The following is a 24,844-nucleotide window of genomic DNA, read 5'->3' on the forward strand; positions in this document are numbered from 1 at the left end:
TGAGAAAGTAATAACTAGAAATGTACAATGTAAGCATTTTCGGTATGTAAAAAAATAATAGTACGGTAATTCTGACAATTTGAAGAATGATTGAGAGGAAAGAAGCTTAGCTGTCATAACGGTCCATTAAATAAGCTGCTAGCTGCTTTGAGGGAAGGAACTAAATACAAGTCCCACTCCGTATCAAGCAAGAAATAGACAGGAATGATTCTTTTATTGATCCTAATTCTACTCTGAGTCCAACTTATACTTATTCGCCTTTATTTCCCTCTTCTCCTAGTTGCTTGCAGCTGATCTAAAACAAAAGTTGTGAAAACTAAGCTGCTTTCCTCCACAACATTCTTCAAATTGTCAGGGACACAGGTTATTTTTTTTAGCCTACCTGGAGGTCATATTATTTAAATATATTCTATATTCAAGTATGAAAGAATAATGATAACATATTCCGAAAATAGAAAACACTGTTCAAGTTGCCAAGAACAACAACACTTGTACGCTCAAAATTGATTCGGATTTACCAACATAGTCATAAACTACAAATGATACAATTACCGCAAAACCTTTAAACCCATTTGCAATTAATTTTTTGATGAATTCATCCAATTTGCTTTATTTGATTAAATGTTAAAGTTTAATAATCCAGCGAAAATTAAATAAATTTAGCAGATCATAAAAATAAACAATATAAAAGTAAAAACCATTGTAAAAAAACAAAAAGCCCAGATGAAAAATACTCAAATAGTGTAACAATGCACATAAAGATGGATCCAGCTCTAAAGTGTTAAATGTAATGTATGTGGAGATTTAGGATATATTTCATTTCTTACATTCTTGAATGATGAAGTGACAATTTTGACCCACTCTTGGAAAAAAACTTTTTGGCTTCCCTTTTCGCATGATCTTAATGCAATGTAGGCTATGATCTACAGAGTGGACAATATTTGGAGTTTTCAAGGATCAACAAGGACTCTTTGATGGCAACCACGGAGTCAAAAACTCTGATTTACGGTTTATACATATATTTAAGTCGCACTTTCAAGAAAAAGTTATAGTACACACTATACACTATTCTCATTAGATTTTATGTCGTTTAATGGTAACCGTTTTTAAACACATGTTTGAGTCTCCTATTTTTTAATAGGCATTTATTATAATGGTTGTTACACCATGTTTTCATCAAATAGAAGAGCTTATACTTCAAGATTCAAACTTTAAGTGATTAAGTATGGCTTAGCAAATGGTAATGGACTAGCTGGAACAAGATTTGTCATAAGTGAAAAGCTTGTCAGAGATTGAGTTTGCAGAGTTAATATTCTCAAGATGAATAACTCCAATTATCCTAAATAGTTGGAGTTATTTTGATGCCCTTTCTATGCAATCAGAATGATGTATATCAAATTATCTTCATTTGGTTCAATTTTTTATTTTAAAGAACCACATTTGTATTTTAGAATCTTTTTTTTTTGACAGATTTATCCCACCTGAAACTAATAATATTGCATGAAAAAGTGAAATATTTTTCAAATTGTCTACTGAGCAATTATAAGCTCCTAACGCGATTTTACTAATAAATATAGATTAGCTTGACTTCTCATCTGAATGGTATTTTTATATAACTTAAAGAGATGATCATTGATTGCATTGGACTACTTCTGTTTTTGTTATATGTATTTAAATTTTTGGACTCAAGACTCGACTGAGACTTGAAAATCATTTCAATTATTTCCTGGATATAAGAAAAGTTACTCTTTTAAAAATATTTTTTTTTCTGAGGACTTAAACTGGAATCCATAAAAATATTAATTTACTTGGATTCATGAGCAAAGACTTTAGACTGGACTCGAACTTGCAGTATAATGACTTTTCCCCACTATTGTCTCACATATATCTCTATTTAATTTTCTATCCACTCTTTCATTTTTTTTTAAACATATCTTTAAATATAATGTTATATCCATTCTTTGATTTTGTAGAGCAAATCAAATGATAATGCAAAGTAAAGAAATACCCAATCAGGTAATAAGACAAAGAAACAATCCTTTCCCCTAATGCATCTCTACCCTTTTGCCTTAAATAACTCCATCTTTTCCTTAAAGACTCCACGAAAAACGATACGTACAATATGGAAAAATTTATATGGCAATGAGGAATAGTTCTATCAAAAATTAACCTAGTATATACATCCTTACTTCAAAATTACTTTTTAGAAATAGACAAAAACATTAAATTGAACTATATTCCTGCAAAGGTTAGATAAGTAAAAAACATACGTTCTAAAAAAATTACCAAATTATTTATCAAAATGCCTTATCTTATTCTTTTTTTGAAATGAAATGTCAGTTGGCAAAAATTAGATGTCCGTTAGTGAAAAAATTATTGGACCAATTAAAAAAAAACATTTACAAAAATAGAAGTATATTGGTATAAAATTTTCATTGTACTATTAGTAAATGATGAAGGTTATCTCCTTAAATTCTTCCTGCATTCTCCTTGCACTCTACAAAATGCCCGTCCTTATTTATTTATAATTACTTATGTCTCAATTTGCCCCCCCCCCCCATCGACGGTACTAAATGCCCCAAAAAGTTTCCGACTTAAATATGCTACGATATTGGTATTGGTGCCAAAAGTTGATTTGAACTTTGCAAAAAAAAAACATTCACGTATCAACATCAATTGAACAAAATGAGTAATATGCTTTAAAGTAGCATTAGGACTCGGTCTGTGATCCAGTTTTTTTTCTGTTTAATCTTCAGTGTTTTTCTAAAACAATCTGGACCGATATTACGATCCAAATCAAAATTTTAGGACGTTTGAAATTTATTTATATCAAATTTGTGAAAATAATAACAGTCTCAGACGGGTATAGGATTTCTAGACCGAAACTTAAAACTATTATATAATGAATTTTGTGTCATTTAGTCCCTCTTTCTCCTACTTCCATGTATGGATTGAAATCGTTTAGTAATTTTTGATTGCATATACTTAATGTGCGATAATCGTTTTTATTTATTCTTAATTTATATTTTATTCTTATGAATGTTATAATCCTACATTTCGAGTTTTGTTTTTTTTACACTTGCAACCTCTACCGACAAAAGAGAAAGGAAACATTTGATAAAATAACATAGGTATGTTAAACCTGATAAAAGGGGTATAATATGACGCCACGTTTTTTTTTTTTTTGTTTTTTCTTAATTAATTTGCAATTTTTTAACTATGATGGTATAAAAAAATATAACCAATCAACTTCATTCTTTTACCCAATGTCGAAATTAACATAACTCGGAGATAAAATATAAACAATGATACACTTGACATAAAAGTTACATTTGTTATTGAACTGGAGCTCGTTACTCTCATGATGTTCGTATCTTAATAAAAATTCATATTTTGTGGGACTCGAATCTCAAAGTACTATTGTAACTTTGTTTCTAACATTTTCCATAGCTGATGTTGATTTATACATACTACAGACTTTAATATATTACAGTTTTACGAAAATACATATAAGAGTCAATTCATGAAACTAAAATATAATAAAGAGGGGTAATAAAAAAAAAGTAAGATTTCGGCTAGATAGAAAGAAATTTTAAAAGACGTAAATAAATCATTTGCATAACACAACTATTTGCAGAAAAGGCTTTGGACAAAGCAACTAATATATATATATATATATATTTTTGGTAAAATGTTTTTTAATATAAAAATATTATTATATACATATTTGATCAAAAATGGTTCTCTGGGACGAATTTTACATCCAATTTGGACGTGTCCCGTAGATTTTTGGGATCAATACGTTCTAACAAAACAGCAAAATTACTTTGACAAATATTTGACAGCAACTGTAATCGTTGAATGGGATAAAAAATTATAGTATAAGAATATTTCATATATTATAATCAATATTAGTACAAATATAGATAGATTAATAACTCAAAAAAATTAATTTAACTCATGGTTTTATCAATCAATCTGTCAGAACAAATATGATTGAATGGGCTCTTTTTATTATAAAAAAAACTATTTTCTACATTGTAGTCAAATTACTATTAAATACAAATATTTTTGCACTCTATGAGATTAAAAAAAAATATATGATCAAAATACTTTGTGCATACGTTATGTGGGATGAATATTAATTTTATTGATGAAATTTAATTAAGAGCATATTTAAAGAAGATAATTGTAATATAAGACTTTTATCACTAAATTAAAAAAAAAAAAGTGAATTAATTTGTCCATGTAATTTTTAGCATCAGAACTACTCGAAAATATGAAACGAAACTTGTATGCAAACTCTAAAGTATTAGAAAATACGAGTACGAAACGTGGGCTAATATATCGGATTAAAATCTGGAAAAACGATATCGAGCAAAATATCCAATATCGGTATCGTAGAAGTTTCTTAGAAATCTCGATATTTGCTCTAATATGTTACATGGCGCAATCAGAAAAAAAAAAGGAAGTGATTAAATATTTTTTTTAATTTTTTGTAGCCAAGATATGCTTAATACACAGAGTAATCACGGTTAAAGATATGCATTCATGCATTTTTAAAGCCTTATGTACTTTTAATTGATTGTGCCATGTAGGTTTTATTGATGATAACCTCGAAGGAAATTTGTAACATGCAACATCATTGGAAAATCTTGCTTAAGTTTTTTGACTGATTTTATACAGAGTAAGCTGCATCCTCGATAATGCAAACCTTTTAGTCCCCCACCACAGATTTTGGAGTCCAAAACGTTTTAAAGACTTTTGACTAAGATACTTGTAATTTTTCAGTCGTAAGCCTTTTTAACATCTTCCAAATTTAGAACATAAGAACAACCTATAAACATTGCAGTCTTCGATCGTAGTTTCGTCTACGACTAGAAGATTATCATTTCCTACAAGTTCTTTCTTGATCTTTGAAAATACCACCTTACTTTGGTACTCCATGGACTTTGTGAGGGGGGTAGCAAGAAATAAATAATGTATACATTGCCAGTATAACGTTCTATGAATTTAACAAAAAAAATACGAAGACTAAAAATATGAAGTGGGACATTGCAAGCGACATGGATCTTGTTCATATCTGATATAAAATTAATATTCATATAACAATTAGGGTTGAAATCCAATTTTAATATTCTTATTAAGCCCATAGACCACGACAATGACCATTAAAACTTTCAACTTCTACAGGTTTGCCCTTTAAAACCTTTTGAAAAAACAAGATTTATGGATAAAGCTAAGATCGGTTCCATATGACAAGAAATAACTATATAGATGAAAATTAAAGTTTGTAGCAAATTGATACAAACATTCAGCATTTGAAAAATGAATTATTTAGTAATTTTTCTTGATCATAAAAAATGTATATAACCACTAAAAATCAAGTAAATTGAAGTATCTTGCTTAAAAACGAATATCCATTTTATTTTTTCTAAGAGTGCTTTATATCCTACTTGAAGTTATAGAATAGATCTTACATTTTAATATTAAAAAAAAGTCGATGTTGGCTGATTTTTAGTCTATTTACTTTAATATTTATTAAGGATTTTTTTATAAAATAAGCTATTTAGATTGCGTGACAATACATTACAGTATTATTCCGGGCGGGAAAATTAGCTTGGTAATATATCTATCCCTTAATCAATGATTCTCAATATAAATAATCTATAAGCTTGTTTTGATCCCCTTACATCTAAATTTTTAATCATATTATTATTGTGTTGAGAAATACATGAAGAGTTTTTTTTTTCACGGAATATTATCGTAATCGATATTCAACGCAACCTAATCAGCTTATTAAAAAAAATATTAATAAATATTGAAATAATACATCAAAAATCAATCAAAATTGACATTTTTTAATATTAAAATGTAATATCTATCCTAAAACTTCAGCTATTATATAAAGCACTTGAAAAAAAAAAAAAAAAAAAAGAAGATACTTGCTTTTAAGTAAAGTTTTTCAAGTTATGCATTTAAAAAATAATTTTTCTTATAGCTATATGATTCAATGTTACTTTTTGCCTTAAAGGATATAAATAAAAAAGAAAAATATAAAATATAATTAGTAGAAATATGTTTACAGATTTATAAAGTAATTAAATTATTTAATAATATCTTTTGAATCACAGGAAATGCCTTCAAACTAAAAAACCTGTAAAATATAGTACAAAAAATGAACTCTCTTTGTAGAAGTCCAATCATTTCTTAATATTTGATCACAGAATAAAGATCAAAGTTTCATATAAAGTGAAAACATAAAAAAGCACTTAACAAAAATATATATTTTAAAAGTTACTTAAGATTTGTTGCTTTAAATAAATGTTTTTATATATTTATAATACTATCAAGATTTATTGATAGTATATTAAATGTTGCTCATTCAAGGCCAAAAAAAGTTGAAGCTTCGGGTTCTAAAGCTCGAGATAAAAGCAATTAAGAACTCGCTATCTAAGAATGCATACTTTTGTCGACTCGTGTTATTTGTAATGTATTTGTTGATAAAAAGTTTCGATACAATTTTTAAAAATCCCTTTCTTGTTTTATTATCACAATATTCGTATTAAGACACAGTCTTAATACGGAGTTTTTTTGGGTTCGATCTTAAGTGATATTTTCTCGACCGATTTGGACTAGTCTAGTTTAGACCTAGATATCAGACCGTAAAGCAAAATTTAATCTTCTTCAAATCGTAAAATATTTTTTTTGGACTCATGGTGATAATTTTGTAAGAAGCTCATTCATTAAGGTATGTATATTTTAAATTGATTTTTATTCATCTGCCGAGAGATTTGTGTAAATGTATAAGCGCTTGGATTAAGTAAAAAAATATCGCATGCTTCGTTGAGAATAATCAGGGTGGAAACATGACATCACTAAGTATCAATTTTTAATTAAGAAAGACCAAACTTTTCAAGCAATGGCTTATTTTTTAGGAATACATTTCACTATTTTCACACTCAGAAGAATAATATTTATCGATGAAGGCCAACTTCTCTGAGCACGCAGGGATCTCTTAAAGTACAAATGTAAAAGCCTTGAATCGATTTCTTTTAAATAATAAAAGTTACCAGAAATTAATATTCAGTTGGGGTTCACTTAGCTTTTACTGACTTATGGGATCATTTGAAGACAAAAATTCATTTTTTATGTTAAAAAAAAGCCATTATTTGATTGTTTTTTTTTTTTTTGCATTGTATACTTCTTGACAAGTTCAGTCACGAAATGAAAAAGAGGAAATATTTTTTTTTAGATGTACCTGACATCTGAGAAACAAATTTCTTCATTAATTTAAAATTATCTCATTTTCGCTTGCATAAGTCATTTGTCATGGCCGTAGCATCATCTGTGCATAGATTTGAATATTGGATAAATTGTGCCGAGCCAAAATTTTGAAAAAGGGTATATGTTCGTAAGAGGAAAATGTGAATGCTCTTATAAATTATTCCTCTCTATTTAAAAATTATAACGTATCAGCGACCAAGGAGACCCATCGTTTCAAAATTTTGTCAAAATAGAGAAATTAAACAATCTTTCAAAGTTATACTACAGTTTTCTTCTAAAATGATTCTTTTTATAAAATATATATGTCAGGAGATATGACATCTCTCACAGTTTTCTCATTTTTTATGGCATTCTTTCGAGTGTGGTTTTTACGCTTACCTCAATTTATCCAATATTCATAACCCTAATTGCCAGGTTTTGCTGCAACTTTATTAGTAGGTGGAAAGGCTTCATATTGCAACTTAGCTATGCATCTTCAGGAGTTTCGGTATTTAATATATGTTCATCTTCTGGAGTAACCAAAGTATTACAAAAAGTATAATTAATTGTTGGGGATAAAAGTACATGTCACTCAGGGGACATCTTGAAGCAATAGATCGATCATTACGTGACATTTGAAACAATGACTTACTCATGGGAGTATTAGGTTAGTTTATGTGTGATATTTACGTGTTGAAAGTCCAAATAATTTATTCAACTCAAAAACGTTATACCAAAAATCTTGTATATAAAGGAATTTAAAAATATTAATGTGGTTTCTATGTAATAACTTGCTTTATTCATTTATTATGTATTTTTGTGTTTTGATTTTTCATTGTATACATAAAATGGATGGCAACACCGAGTATCTTCAGCTAGTCTTTAGTAATTAAGATAAGTTTGTGTAAAGTAATTTTTGAGTGTAGATACCTGATCTAAGAAAAAACAATCCGATCTAGCGTACGCGTCATAATAATAAAAAAATAAAGCTGTTACTATTCTCCTTTTATTTTTGAGGAGAGAACCTCTAAGTACTGAGTAACCACATGCGAGTGTACTCATGAAAAATTTTATCACTGATATTATTGAATCAAAGTTTGTCAGATCGTTGACGCTTATCAAGTAACTCTGGACACTGCCGGGAACTACCTCTAAAAAAATTAACAAAGTAATCAATAAAAAATCGATTACAGTCGAGTATATTTTGTTATGCCCATATATGCTTATTACAGGAAAACAAATTAAGAAGTAATTCCTCATAGTATATGGATTTTGTGATACTTTTCATCCGAACGACTAATATTTTAGATCTTATTTTAACTCTTGTGCAATGACAAAATATGTATATAAGAATGGTTCTTAAAATATTTTGATTTCGAAATGTTGTAGAAACATAGTTTAAAAATGTTCTTCTTGATAAAAAATGAAGAAATATATAGTTAAGTCTATATTGACCAATGGTTCAAGATTGAAAAGTCCCTTTCAAGCTGTAAAGTTCATAATTTAAGGTGATAAATAAAAAAAAATCTAAAAATAGTCCACATACTGTGAAAATAGAGAAATCCTTAATAAATGACTTAATTAGAATTTTTTTTTGTGAATAGTTATATGACAGCTTTCCTCAAAAAGGATTAATTTTTCTGGTAATGATAAATGTGACTTGTCAACATAAAAGCAAGCTAAAATGATGATTTTCAAAATTGAGTTTGAATTACATTAGTATTATTTTATCTTCCTTAGTTACATTCTTTTCCTCTTAATAGTTGGACTGATTGCGACTCTCTTAAAATTCTAAACTCTATAGATATATAAATTTAGTAGGAGAGCAACTTATCTGTCATGATATTTTATTATATCAGCTGCAAGCATTTGTGAGAGGAAGGAAATTAACACAAATTTCCCTCCGTAGTTAAGGCCATATAGGCTGGAATTACCCCTTTATTGAGCTTCAATTCTACTTCTAGTCCAACAAGCTCTGGCACTGATAATTTGCCAACTTTATTCAGTGTTACTCTTTCTCAGTAAGTAGTACACATACTAATGATTACTCTATACTTAGATGATTTCTCTTTAATATTTAAATAATAATGATAATAGCTTTCTAATATAACAAACACTCTTCAGATTGCCAGATATAACAAAAATTAATATACGTTAAGGTCATATTCGAAACATTTTAACCAAATACCAGATTTCGCCTTTCGTGAAGCTGCTTGTTTTATTTGTATTCTACAAGCAAAAAAAGGTTTGAGGAATTAATATTCTGTTTTACAGAAATATAGAATACTGAAAAAGATTTTTATAGTATTACTAAACTAAATACATTTTTTCACAATCAAAAATGCTTGTCTTTTTAATATTGCTGAGAGGAAAGGCTTTATATAGAATATCATGGTTGAAATCCAACTATCAGGAATGGGGGAAAAAGTAGAGAAAATTAACTGTTTTAAGATTAGAAAAAGAAAAAAGGTTAGTGTTATGATTCTTTTTTTTTTTTTTTTCATTCTTTAATAGATCGTTATTGTGTGAGATTATCTCCCTAAATGTAATTTTTACTAACAAAATGGTTGGTTCATAAGATCTTGAGAGATATTCTGTATTCCAAAGGGTCCCCAGATTTCATACTCAAGTTGATGTGGATAAACAAGTGAGGGACTAAAAAACATTTTTAAGGGCTTGTATCCATCATTGTAGCCACCCTTAAAAAGTTATGACAACCTATGATTTTGATTCTACATACAACATTTGCAACCATTAACAGTTAACTGCTTCACCAGGGATGGAGGCAGTCTTCACTATTTTTTTTTTTTTTTTTTTTTTTTTTTGCCGCATTGATAATCTTCAGGGGTCAAAAGCATCTAGCTGGATTGTTATTTCGATTTGCAGTACAGATAAAAATGTTTGAATCTAGATTTTCGAAATTGACTTCAAAACGAAAAAAACGATTAAAGTGTATGAAACTTGAAGATATGTCGAAAAATAATGTTATTAACTATTTTAATTAAAAAAATAGTACTGTCAAAAAAAAAATCTCAACCACAAGGTCTTTAAGTATAAATATTTAGATGTACAAAAATAAAAATAAACACATAAAAGGAAATTTGCGTTTGAATAATAACATCATTTAACATTCTACTTAAAATTTATTTCCTCCAAAAATACCTAAAAACTCAAAACAATCAAATAATCAAACTAATAAATACGACGTTTCGCATATCCACATATACATAATCAAATACAGTTACCCAATGTACTTAACAGGAAAAAAAACTACAAGACAACTCAAATAAATAAAACATTAGAAGAAAAAACCAACTCAATCTGTATTTTCTTTCCTTTGCTTCTTATGTCGCCGAATAATCATCCTAAGAGTATATTCATACCGAAGTGATGGAAAATATCTAATTAATTCGAAGGCATAATTCCACGATGAGTTTTACAATTGGGGAATCCTCAGGGATAAAGCAGTGTATGTAGTTGCAGCCGATAGATAGATGGTCCTTAGATTTCCCCAGTCAACTACCCTATCTTCTGTGAGCTGTTGAGCAATAAAAGCTTTACCTCATCTGAACTCTGTTTCCTATTAGAAGGAATACTAAGTAGCACAAATGGTTCCCCATATCTTGGCTCAATATCTAAAATATATTTAGTATTAAGTAATACAAAATCCTTTATAATTATCAACAGTGGACAGGAAACAAAAGTATAATTGCCATCGTAATATATTCTTCCACAATCTTTACAATATCGATAAAAACTAATCAACTTAGTCGATATCTGAAATTGTGAGGTCAACTTACGACTGTCATTGATATCTTTCAGAGAACACATCTCCCGTTTTTGAGAAAGAGCTAAGTATTCCTTTGTGGTAAGACACGCAACAGGGATTTCAAAACTTCAGAATTAAATTTCAGATACCAATGAGTGAATAGAAGATGCCACTTTGCTGATCTCTGCAGAGGCTAGTAGAACCTACCAGTATTCGATTTGATCTATATCATGAAATGTAAGAACGTCCTCCTTTCCAGCTCTCTTAGTTGTTTTTTTTTTTTGGGGGAGGGGGTCTTAAAGTATGACTTATTATTTCAAATTTGGCGGAAGACATCTATTGTACTATTGGAATCAAACACTGGTGATTTACTCCATATAATTTTTGTGTAGCTCCCAGTCTATGGAATGCAATACTACTGCATTGATGGAATATTTTGTACCAAAAATAACCATCTTATAGACAGATGCTCCTGACAGCTTTCGTAGTTTTTAAGTTTTATTAAGTTTAAATATATATAATAAATTATTCCTTTCATAAATATGACTTTTTGACAACATATGCAGTTTAAGATACATATACTTGAAAAGGGAAGATCCTATTATATATTAATCTTGAAAATTAATTTTATTGTAAGATATAAATCTACAAAGTGTATAATCAAGTAAAAATAGAATAAAAGTTAAAAAAAATAGGGATAATTCAAATTAATTCTGACACATTGTGTCTGACAGTTTTTGTCACTTTTTCTTAATCATCTCCAGGTATTAATATAATATATTTATATATTCCAAAAATATTTTTTAAATGTCTAAAATATATTTATTTCACTTTGTATCTATATTGATCGCGAATAAAAATAAATATGCATTGTTTGTTCAAATAGTTAACTGGTTTATTTGTGCTCCGGATCACGTATAAATACTTCATTTAATTATTTTGTTAAATATTTATTACTGTTTCCCATATATGCATAAAATAAAATTTTAAAAATATAAGGCAACGAACACGACCACCAAATGGGTTATTTGTGATACTACAGAAGATTCTAAAACCTAATTTACATTGAAATTTTGTTATATAGTATTTTTTTATTTTTTTACATTTCATAAATTTTAAAATACGAATGTCTTCGTTTTCCTCATTCATAACTTTATGTCTCACGTAAGATATGGCGGGATATCTATTGATAAGATCGGCTGCACTTTGCAATTCTTCCATACAGTTATTGTACATTGAGCGTATGTCCTTCCACTTGCTTAGGTGAGCTAGAAAAGGGGCATGTCCAGTGTAAGCTTATACAATGCGTCTCAATTTTTCTCTTCCGAGCTTGATATTCCGGCCTACGCCCTTCCAAGATGAGATGTTCATTTCCCTTAAATAATATATGGTTGGAGCAGATCTCATTTAAAGTCATGACATCTAAGCTGCTTCCTTCCCAAACATTCTTCAAATTGTCAAGATTACCACGTACATTTTCGATTTCTTTTTTTGGCATACCGGCAGTTCATACTTTTTGTAACTCCAATTATATGCTCGTATGTACATTAGACTGTTTCTTATTTTCTCTCTCTTAATCATTGAGGGGGCGGGAGGGGGTATAAAAAACAAAAAATCAAAAACAAATGAACACAAAAAGTAGGAGCCATTTTGATCAAAAGTGATGAAAATTCAGTTTAATTTTTAGCTTGCTCTTTCTTTAGAATTGGAAATCTGATTTTTTTTTTTTTTTTTTGCTCAACTGTTCTTCAGTATTACTTAACTCCTTTAAATACTGGTATAAATTTAATAGAAATCAAAATAAAGAAATTTATAGATAGTAATTATACTGAATAAGTAAAGATTTCTCAGCGTCTCCTAGGACTATCAGGAGGCTCATGAAAAGTGATTTGGGATTTTTCTTATACACGAGGGCCCAAAGCCAACCTCTGGTAGAGGTCATGAAAGCCAGGAGGCTTAAGAGGTGGACCCTTCCTCACCAAATTTGAACCCACTGGACTTTGCTGTGTGGGACAATTTTGAGAGGTGAACCGACAAAGCTCCACACCCAAATGTGAACTTACTGAAGGCTTCCATAGTGGCTGCATGGAGTATGAGGATTTTGTCATAAACTCCTACAAGGCCTTCCGACGACGTGTTAAGGCTGTGGTTGATGCTGAAGGTGGTCATACTGAGTGATCAAGTTTGCAAAGACCTTATTCACCTGTACTTTTCTCCTATTCGCCTTTATTCGCTACCCATATGTAATGCTTATATTCAAACTCAAATTCAAATAATATACTATGGTTGTGTTATAAATTTATTAGATTATATGAATAATATATTATTAGTTAAAGTAAATTTTATATCATTCATAACGAAAAATACTATTATTTATTGATGATCACTACTACGCGAATTTGCCCCATTTACAGGGTAAGTTACAGGTTGTAACAAAAAACTCAGTTATTAAATTAACTTGAACAAGTTAATTGTTTTGTGAACTAGTGGGAGTATTCAGAATTCATTGGGGTTATTTGTTAAATTATTATACAAACTTTGTCAACCCCTATGTTATCTACATTCATGGAAATGATAAATCTAATTTTTTTTTACTTATTTAATGTATTAAACACAAATCCTAAACAGGTTTAAACTGAAACATGCATTCAAATTATCAAATTAATACAAATTATCATTATTTTACTAAGGACTTTATTTTAAGCAATATTTTTAGTACTTCCATCTTACATTAAGATACATAAGCCCTTTTTACTACCAACTAAGAATCCAACCTATAACTGGACACGGGTCTTTTTAATATGACAAGCTAAGCTTTAGCTAAACACTTTTTTCTTCATTGTTATTTTTTAGATCAAGTAGTCACGCAGTTCTTAAATATTAAGCACACACTCGAAAAAATTGATTCACCACACAAACAGACAAACTTTACATTTTAAACATATATAAATAACAGTAATTTAAGTATCATTTATATATCTTTGGCTTATATAAATTGTATCTAAAAATCATAGAAAAAGTAGTTACTATTAATGACTGTTTTTGAAAAACTGTTAAGTACTACTCGTGTAGTATAATTTATTTGATCATATATACATTTTTTTTTATTTAATAAAAATTAAAAATCAGTTCATCTATAAATAATGTTTAATATGCTGAGTCAGCAACTTTTCAAGGAATGATTTCTAAGACGTTTTAAAGCATTAAGTTGGATGTTTGTTGGTTGAGGATGGTGTAAAAAAGCATATAAATATATTGGAAAATTCTGAACACAGAATTAGATCAACATATGTGTACCAATATAATATTGTACGGTAGATATGTAAATTTATATTATGTCAAATATCTAATATTGAATTTTCACCCATTGAGCTATACTAATTTAGGCATGTAGCTAAAGAAATGTGACATTTCAACACACAAGCAAGCTACAATAATTTTTCTCCAAATTGAGTGTGGACTATATTTGTACTCCTCCACGAATTATCCTTAGTTTCTATTATTAACATATTATAAATAGTAGTTATTGGACAAAGAGTATACATACAACACACGATTGAATGTGAGAACAGACATTAAACTAATATATGATTAGTTACAAATAATATTTTATTATATAATTATGGAGTCTACCCCTTTCTATGAAGGTAAAGAGAAAAAGCTAGTTTCCTGGATGGAACTACTGAAAATGTATATTCACATCTATTTAAATTATTTTCACCTATGTTTTCCCTTTTTTGGGAAAGAAGTATTGATTTTTTCGAAAAATTATTTCCTAATCTCAATTTTTTATTTTAGAATAATTTTTATTATAACAATTTAAAAATAAGAGATATATACCTTTTATAATATTTTCTTAGATTCGTATTTCTAAAACCATAAAATTTAGACAGGTAGTTATTGGATTCAGTTATTATTAAATAAGTTTAACTATTTGTTAGTTATTATAAATGAATTGTAATTTATTAAAAGTAAGAAATTCTGGAATTTGAAATGACATGTAATACCGCTTATCCATTTGGACTATATAAAAACACATTAACAGACGTTGTTTGTGCCAATTAAAACCCATCGGGGCTGATTTAGATAATTTTATTCTATTTACATCAAAAACTCATCAAACGTCATTAATTATTTTGATATCAGAGACATCTACGAGAGTTGATTACCAAAAAATTGCAAATTTTATTATAAATTCACTCGGAGGCACTACTTCTCGATATATTCACTGGAAGAAAACCAAGAGCTATTCATCATGCATGAAAGCCAGAAATATATACTCCCAAAAGTTGATTTTATTCAATCAAAAAATGAAATAATATATAGATACAATGAAAAAGCTGGATAGGATAAGCACGTTATTTACTTTGTTTTGTAAGCCAATGTGGATGACTTCAGCAGTTGCAATGGATGCTCTAGTCAATAACTTAAAATTGATTTTAATAATAACTTAATCCACAAACTACCTGTCTAAATTTTACGTTTTTAGTAATTGAAGTAAAAGAAAATATATAAAATAGGATAAAAGATTTATACTTATAAATATATTTAAATTTTGATTTTCAAATTTGAATTAAAAAAAATATTCTAAATAAGAAAATAAGCCTAGTGTATAATCTTTCGAAAATATTATCGTTTTTTCCCCAAAAAATGAGTAAATATAAGAAAAAATAACTTTGATAGATGGGAATATACATTTTTAGTACTGCCATCGACATACTTAGCTTTTTCTTTTTACCTTCATTGTATTAGGCAATCTTGATAATAAAATAAATAATTTTTATTTATTTTATTCAAAAATAATTCTATTATAGTTTAAGGTCTTTTTTTACATTCAACTTTGCATTTATCTATACATTTGACACAAATACATCAACAATGGTATTTCATAAAAACTTTAAGACCAATGAGCTGTGTATAAGATATGCTTAAATCCCTAAAAAAATTATTTACAAACTTTTCATATCTTAAAGTACAGAAAAAAATGTGGAAATATATCAAAATTCAAAAAAGTATATTTTTGAATAGTTCTAGTAGAACAAATCTATAATTCAGTCTATCCATAGAGAAAACAAGGGTTCCTTCTCCCCCAAACTTTTCCGAAAAATAAAGTTTTATTCTGACCAACTTATCGAGGTCTGTAGGAATGATGGTCTTATTTGAAGGTACGGAATTGAGAATAAGTAGGACTTTTGAAATGATTTGTTCAATTTTGTTGAAGTTTTTATAGGAAGGAAAAAATGAATAATAAAATATAAATATATGTATTCATAATTTTAATATTTTCTTTGTACCAATGCTATTTTAAATGTAGACGGTTCTCCATTTTATAACAGCAATTCATCTTCTGCCCACAAAATCATATATGTTAACAAGGGCTTTAGTTTAGTAATATCACAAGTTACCATCCTGTCTTCTTCTCGAGCTCTCTAAAAGGTACCTTACTTAGAGAAAAGGCTAATGTAAGTTATAATGTTATCTCTGATCTTTGATGAAGATATCGAGGTAACTTTAGAACTTTTTTAACTGTTGCATTTGCAAGCAAAATAGCTTATTGTATTACATTTTGAATATTTTTGTTCACAGGCTGAACAAGCCTCGAGCTTTTACCTCATCTTTCCTTTAGTTCTCATCTCTGGCATTGTTTATTTTATTGCTAAATTGACTGTTAAATGATACTTCGACAATTCCAACATCCGTCAAACTATGTGTCTGAAACAATTATAGAACAGCTCACTCTCCCTATCTTTCAGTAAAAAATCGGGGATATTTTGAATTTTAATCAAGCCAATAATAATGGTCAAAAAGTCTAGGTATAAGAGGAGAAGATGAGATGTAGACATAAGAAGAGATGATAAAATTGGTGAAATCCAGGCGAGCGTAAAAACTATGTCTGATATAATGTTATTAATATATGACAACTAGAGTTGTATAAGATATAAGCTTAACAAGGCCGAGATTTATTTATGGTTGACAAGGCAAAGATTGTTTTATTATCTTATTTATACTCTTCAGATGGAGTTTCACTGACTAAATATAAGTAAACATTAAGGTATTAAAATTACTCCTCCTAACCTAGGAATTATCTTTTTAGTTCATAAAAATAGTATATATATTCTTCCCTGGGAGCGAGTGAATATCTAACCTACACACAATAAGTTTAAAAGAATAATTACCCCCGAGTGGATTGTCTATTGAGCTACATCACTCCATTTTATATTACAATGGTGTTGTCATTTTTCTTTCAATTTTGACAAAGGAGTATTTATTATCTAAGTATTAATGCTCATGAAAGGTGGAGAGTAACATGGAGGAACATTGAGTCCTCGTAGGACTCAGAGTAAAATTGAGGATCGATATCGGAGTTATCCTACCAAATTATACTTGCTACATAAAGAGTGGGATGTATGACAGCTAAACTACTTTACTCCCAAACGTTTATCAAATTATCTGGATTAGCATGTTAATTTTTGAATTATTTATTTTTACATACCATTAGTTCATATTTCATACAGCTTTTGATACACCTCTAGCAAATTTTTTCACCCTTTCCTGGCACCAATTGACATGTAGGATCCAACTTGAACAAATCTTCTTTACAGCCAAAATTCATGAAATATCCTGTATGTGCTGTTCATATTGATTTCTGAAGATGCTTCGATCTCCCAGTTAGTCACATGAACATCTTTTTTTATCAGCTCATGCACAGCATCAATGTATTCTGGCTCAACATGATCCCCATACAAGAAATTAAGTTCATATATACTCTGTTATCTTGATAATCTACGTCGAAAGTTATGAAAAATGATTGCACGAAAGTATTCACGAGTCAATAACATTTTTTTACTGGAAATATCATTGCAAATCACTATAAAATGTTCAAATTTCGTTAAAAATAATAAAACGTTATTATAAAGCTCCTACTTGTAAATACCAAGCTATTAACAGTATACAACAGACGGAGCTTACAATGCGTAGTTTATTTGTGGGAAGAAATATAAGTAGCAACCTACGTTTCTCAATTTTTTTCAATAAGCAAATAAGTTTTATACAAATACCCATACTGATTTAGTAATTTTTGTAGTTCCAATTTTAAATTCTTATTTAAGCTTAATTATTTATGGTATTACAATGTACTTAAGTTACAAAACAAACCAATATTTAATATTGAGAGCATTCTTCTCTTTTTCTGTAGTGTTAATATAGTTTTATTGTAGTATACGTTTTATTTGTGTTTAAAAATAAAAACGTACAAAAATGTTAAGAAATTTAAAATTTTACCCAAAAGCTTAAGTGCCAAGGCCCAAACTAAAGGTGTCTAAAATGTTGGAATTGTTGGCAAAGGAATATATTTTCACTATTAATACCAATTGAATGGGTGCTTGAGAGAAAGGAAATAAAAACATTGATGTTTAAGTACACTATAAGAGTCATCCTAATATACTAATTAAGTAACATTTGATACAAAAATACAAAATATAGTCGCAATTACTCAATCAAATGATATCATAAGTACCAACCTATTATTTTTATTATAAATCCATCATTCACCATTAAACTTATGGGAAAAGTTTATTGATGTGATTTGTAAATAATTTATTAAATTATATATTAATTTATGCAGGTCATTTATTAAGTCTTCCACTAATGACTGACTTCATGATGAAGAGACATTTAAATATAATTAATATTGAGCAAAAATTAAATTTATTTAATTCATTAATGAGACGATAGACCCTTATTTTCAAGGGAATAGTAGGTTTGAAAAGTAACATAATTTTTATTGAATTCGTCACCTTTATAAAAAGGGAGCGAATTTGCACAGAATGTTCATATTGAGTAAAGAAGAAAAATATATTCTTTATAGATAGCACACAACCTACAAATAGAGTAAATGTTGACCTTTTTTGAAACTCCCAGCCATTTTTTTGTAATTTGTAAACTTTTTTGTCCTTATCACCAAACTAGAATCTGTTGGACTATTTTTGGTGCAGCGTCCAAGAGAATAAGGTAAATGCTACTTACAAACCCATCCTTAATTGTCAGTCATCACCATGAAGTGGAACTTATATTGGACGGGAAAAGTTATCAAGGACTGTCATAGTATTGAAGCTGTGATCGAGGAAAGTTTTTTTACATTAAATTTTGAAACGTGTAAGTAGATCCAAGACATTATGTAATTACATATTTTTGGATTTTGTTCAATAACAACACATTTCTTAATTTTTGGGTGAAAAAAATAAAATATTTTTCACTTTAAGGGGAGAAAATTTTAGATCTTTACTTCTAATTTACATTTAAAAAATAACAATTTTGTAAAATGTTCTATACAAGGGTAGAGAATGTTCTGGCTGTACAAGCTATGACTAGTCCCACTTTACCAAGCTATAAAACCAAGTGGGAAAACAACAACCACATGATCAACTTTTTTCCAATTTTTGTTCCTACAAAAACCCTATTTTTTTTGTCTACTGGGGGTGCTCAGGGTACCATTAATTAATTAAAAAATTAGAATTAAAATATTCATCATTTCTCTACAGATCGAAATTAAAAATGTCGTTCATCCCTACATTAAAGAAAGTCAAACTGAAGTGAATCTCTTGGGCAAACTCTATTAATGAATATCTTTTAAAGCTACTGAGTAGTGAGTAATATTGCAAATACTGTGTAGAACAGTTTCATAGTGTAAACATAAGCATGACAAAAATCTTGAGTACAAATAAAATGAAGCCACATTCAAGTACAACTTTTAGATGTGACAAAAAATAACAAAATAAAAATGTCCAGATCTGATGCCTGTGACCTAGATCTCTGTAAGCTGGATAGTACTTTCATTAATACTTTTTTGGAATATAATATGGATATTTATGTCCCATCGAAAGCCTTTCTTAGCAAGAATTACCTCAATAAAATATATCAAAAATAATTTTAATGTCTAATATTATATCTTGAATACCAATACCTAGTTTTGGAAGATACTACATTCCTTGATCGGACAAACCGACCCACAATCTTTCAATTTATCAAGAACACAACAAGATGACATCCTCCCCAAATTCTACAAAAGTTTTTTAAGGTATATTAAATCCGGAGTTGCTCTAAAAGTGTTGTATCCTGACTTGAAAAAAAAACATAAGTTGAGTTGCTCATGAACATCACAGTCTTTGTAAGGTGTGGGGGTCGTCAGAGAAACATTTAGAGAGACTAATATATTCCTATCAGCATTGAATAAAATACTTAAGAAGTTGCCCACAATAATTGCGATTGGGACACAAGTCAATCTCCAACTACCACTTCCCCCTCAGCCAATCATTACACGATGAAGAACATATTTGGTGACTGCTTTGTTTCCTGCGGAACACCTTGATCCAGTCAGAGGAGCTTTGTATCAAATCGATTCTGATGAGGTTTCATTTGTATCTCAAACCATTGATGCAATCGATCAACCTGATGTCTCAAGCCAATTGACTTTTATAAAAACTCATCTTCCATTCCTACTTTCAATCAAATTTTTTATTGAAAAATTGGAGAAAAGAGTTTTTTCATTGAAGGTATCTATGCAAATCATCAACAACATAACCAATAAACTAGAGAAATTAGTCAGCCACTTAAAAGGTAAGTGATTAGCTGTTTTGTAAAGAAAACACTGATATTTTGTTCTTGAGAAAAATGTCATCCAAAGAATGCAGGACAATACTGTGGAAGTGAGCACAATTTTTTCAGTTAACTTTTGAAATGAAAGTGTATGGTCTTCCTATTTCTGATAGATCAACCCCTAACCATTCATATATATTTATAAACATATGGTACATAAAATAATTTTGTTAATGTACATATGTGACTTATTAACATAAACACAATTGTTTGCGTTAAAATCGATCCATGAGCTAAAATAATCGATATAGTTTTTTAAATAATGTAAACATTTTTTTTTTTTATTTGCTTGGTGGAAGCCATGGTTTTTACTGTTTTATTAAGTGTCACCACAATTCAATACAGTGTTAAACATGGGTTGTACTAAAAAACTCAATGAATTCTAAGGCCTTAGATTTTTAATAAGGAGAGAATCATGAAAAAGTGAAAATCTTTATCTTTAATGACCTTATACCCACTAATACTGGTCTGTAAAAAGTCGTATGATCATTTCTTATAAAATCAAATCACTATAAATAGAAAAATCTTCTTTACTCAATTGCTTTTTTATGCCATTCTCCTTTTATCTTGACACCACTTCAGATATGTAGAATATTTTAAAAAGAAGTATGGTATATCTTCAGAGAGTTCTGTTTACTATTTTCATTTGATAATAGAAGTCCAACCAAAGATACATAGCAAATACATAATGTACTTACTTGGTAATGTTTGATAAGCTACCTAATTAATGACAATCATATTATTTAATAATAGATACTGTGAGTTGATCTACATTATGAATATAGTATTTTATCTATCTACCTATATAAATATTGTAAATGCCCAAATTAATACTTTGTCCTATATAAAATATTCCAAGAAGGGAATTATGCAACTAAATACTAGGAAAATTGTCCATAATAATCATAATTTATGTATGGATAAATAATTTTGTATTAATTTATTCCTCAAAATAAATATATATTTTACCAACTTTTGTTATATAAAAGTTTCCTATCATTTTGTGTGCTTACTACTTACTTTATAATTAATTTCATCATGACTTGTATCCAAATAAGAAGATATCACTTAATATGATTAACCCTTTAGAAATGTAGTATTTTAACAGGTTTTGCGTCTATGCGAAGAATATATCTGCTTAATCGCAGCTGGTTGAATTTTTTTGTATCTAATGAGAATCGTTTTTCTAGAGAAGGAAAAGTGAGCACATTCTATGTGAAAAAAATAATTCTTTTTAATTACTTATACAAGTTACAACTTGTGTATTTTCAAATAAAACCCTTTAAAGGACCAGAGAAAAAAACTTCAGCATATAAACTGGGTAATTAAAAAAAATATCCTGCTTTTTAGGCCTTAAATCTTTGTCTCAAAACTAAAAAAAAAACACACACACACAGACTACGGATCAAATTTTAAAGCTAGGCACCTCAAACTTGAGGCAAGAGCCTGATGCTTTAAGATCAGTACGATCCATCATCACCACCAAGGAATAAACCGAACCTAACCATATAGAGCGTGAAAATCTCTCTAGCATTGATTTGTTTAATATTCAAGTAATATTTACATGAAAAATACATATTAAATCTCTTCATTTTAGAGATCTAGTTACTCAAAGGGTTACTCAATGGACACACAATTAGGAAAAATTAAACTTTTTCCTAATTGTAAGATTATAAAGAAAACTTACCTCTTGTATGAATATATCCCTATGACACAATAAAACTCCTATTTACTATTCTATGTATAGCACACAATGTCGTGTTTCCCTCTTCTCTTCTTTTGATAGACTGTTTATTCTTACTAGAGGCAATTATTTCTGTTTAAAGACGTCTCCACAACGCACAATATTCTTTTTTTTACTTGCTTTATTCAGAAAAAAACATCTTACAGTAAAAAAAAAATATTCACAATATTATGATACAATTCAGGTAAGTCCTTTTTATAATAAAATATAAAAAGGACTTACACTTATAACTCTGTAACAAAACCTCATTCCTACTCTTCCTCTTTTCTCCGAAAAAGGATTTCTTTATATTTATATTTTCTTTTTCAAGAATAAAAGAATAGTTATAACAGTGTTGACGAATAAAAAACACTTTTGTTGTTATAAAAACAAAAAGTCCGACTATTGTCTAATTTCATATTTTTCCACAATTCTATACATTTCTTTTATTTTTATGCATTTATCAATAATAAAAAGAAGTGATTGGGATTGGCAAAGACTTTAAATTTTCCTACTTATCTATCTGTTAGTAGATATGGGTAAAATCTAAATAAGATTACAATTTTGAGATTAGAAAAGGAAAAACAGCTGGTGTAATTGATTTTCAGTGTTACTTTCTATCATTTATGAGGACTCACACTTGGGATTACTTTATTCTCAGATCTTCTCTCCTCAAAAATTATAGAATATACATATATTTAACAACATTTTTACAAAATACTCGGAACATCTAAATGTTTAGGATTTACAATCAAATACATCACATTTTATTGGTCCATATTGTATAGTGTAGATATGTGTGTGTTTTTTTTAAAGGATTTTTACCTTACATTATCAGATATATAATTTTTTGCTGGAGTTATTATTCGTTCATTATTTATTTGTATAATTTTGGCCCAAATACCATTGGAATTATAAAAAATAATCAGTATTTAAGTTAAGGAGTTTATTTGTATTGAAATGTATTTTCTAAAGAGATTAGAATCTTATATACTTCCCAAACTAAAGAAAAAATAAACTTATCCTCTCACTTAGGTTTTTCAAAGAAAAGATTATTTGTGAAGTTGTAAAAAAAATGACCTTAGATGACTAGGAGACTGTTTGTAATCTCTACCCGAGCAAGGTTTTTACTATTTTCTAAGGTTTATACGATAACTCTTTAATTCTTACAGATAGAATATCTAAGTGTAAAGTGCGTGAGCTCATGGATATTGGAGAGTAACATTAAGTGTTTGTTGGGGGAGTTATAAGTGTAAAGTTCTTGCTGGACTCGGAGTAGATATGAGGATCGGCATTGTTGTAATTAATGTTAGATACAGAGTAGGAATTGTATTTATTTCCTCGTTTCAAAGCTGCTTGCAGCTAAACTGATCAAATTTCATGTCAGCTAAGCTTCTCTTTTCCCAAGCATACTTCAAATTTTCAGGGTACCATGTTAATTTTTGGTTATTTTTTTTAACATACCCTGAGCTCTTTTTTTAATATTATAAAGATGGGGGCTGTAAATACGAGCATTTTTTACTGAGCGAGTTATTTTTTCAATTATCAAACTGAATCGTTTTTTATTTTATTTTCTAAAGCTGTTTTAATTATTCTTTCATTCTTCAAGGGAGAACATTTAAGTATTAAGTTTAACAACGAGGGTGTAAAATATGAAAAGTAACCCTGAAGATTTGTTGCAGGGTAAAATTGAGAATCTAAAACAGAGTAATCCCTGCTGATTTACTACACATTAGAATTTCTTTCATGTCACAGCTCTTTGCAACCTTTTTAATGAAACAGCTAAACTAATATTCTTCAAATTTTCAGAGTTACCATGAATCCATTACTCTCATTACGTACTTTAAAGTACGTGTTTGTAGGGGGAGTTTGTAGCAATATTAGAATGAAATCATTTCTCATATAAGCTTATACATATAATAAAAAGCATTACTCTTTTATGATACTACGTCATCAATTTCAATAGTTTCTTATATATAGTTAAAGAGTAAATATGATACTTGATAATACAAAAATCGAGGCTTCCATTAAATTCAAATGTTAGAAAAATGTTGAAATTTTATTTTTTTATCAATTCAAATTGCTTATTGTACCTCTGTAAGCCCTAAACTTTGCTCTAAAGAAAAAAAGTATGGTTAAGAAATTGGTATCGAGTAAAAATGTATGCTTAGATTTCGTACGTACTTTAAAGTACGTTATGAAAGATTTGCGCTTTTTATATGTTTGAAACGATCTTCGTATTTCTCTTTACTAAAAAAACTGGACTTAGAACATTATAAATTTTGGGTTTATTGAAAGACTATCCTCTTAATGATCTTATTAATTAAGTGTTTTTTTCACCAAAAGAATAAACTGAGCTGTGTGATGAAGACGATGACCTAGATGAGATTGATAGGACTGTAGATGAAAACTCTATTGGCAAAAAAGATCTT

General features: G+C 28.7%; 1 protein-coding gene across 1 annotated transcript in view; it reads right to left on the minus strand.

Annotated features, from left to right (window-relative positions):
- The window catches only part of LOC121117555 (neuropeptide Y receptor type 2), a 59,538-nt gene extending 37,031 nt beyond the window's left edge, over positions 1 to 22,507 (minus strand). The window contains exon 1 of the mRNA XM_040712011.2: positions 22,377 to 22,507. The gene's annotated coding sequence lies outside the window, so the exon portion shown is untranslated. The remainder of the gene's footprint in view (positions 1 to 22,376) is intronic.
- Positions 22,508 to 24,844: the final 2,337 nt, after the last annotated feature.

This window comes from Lepeophtheirus salmonis, chromosome 5, assembly GCF_016086655.4.
Source record: "Lepeophtheirus salmonis chromosome 5, UVic_Lsal_1.4, whole genome shotgun sequence".
Lineage (NCBI taxonomy): Eukaryota > Metazoa > Arthropoda > Copepoda > Siphonostomatoida > Caligidae > Lepeophtheirus > Lepeophtheirus salmonis.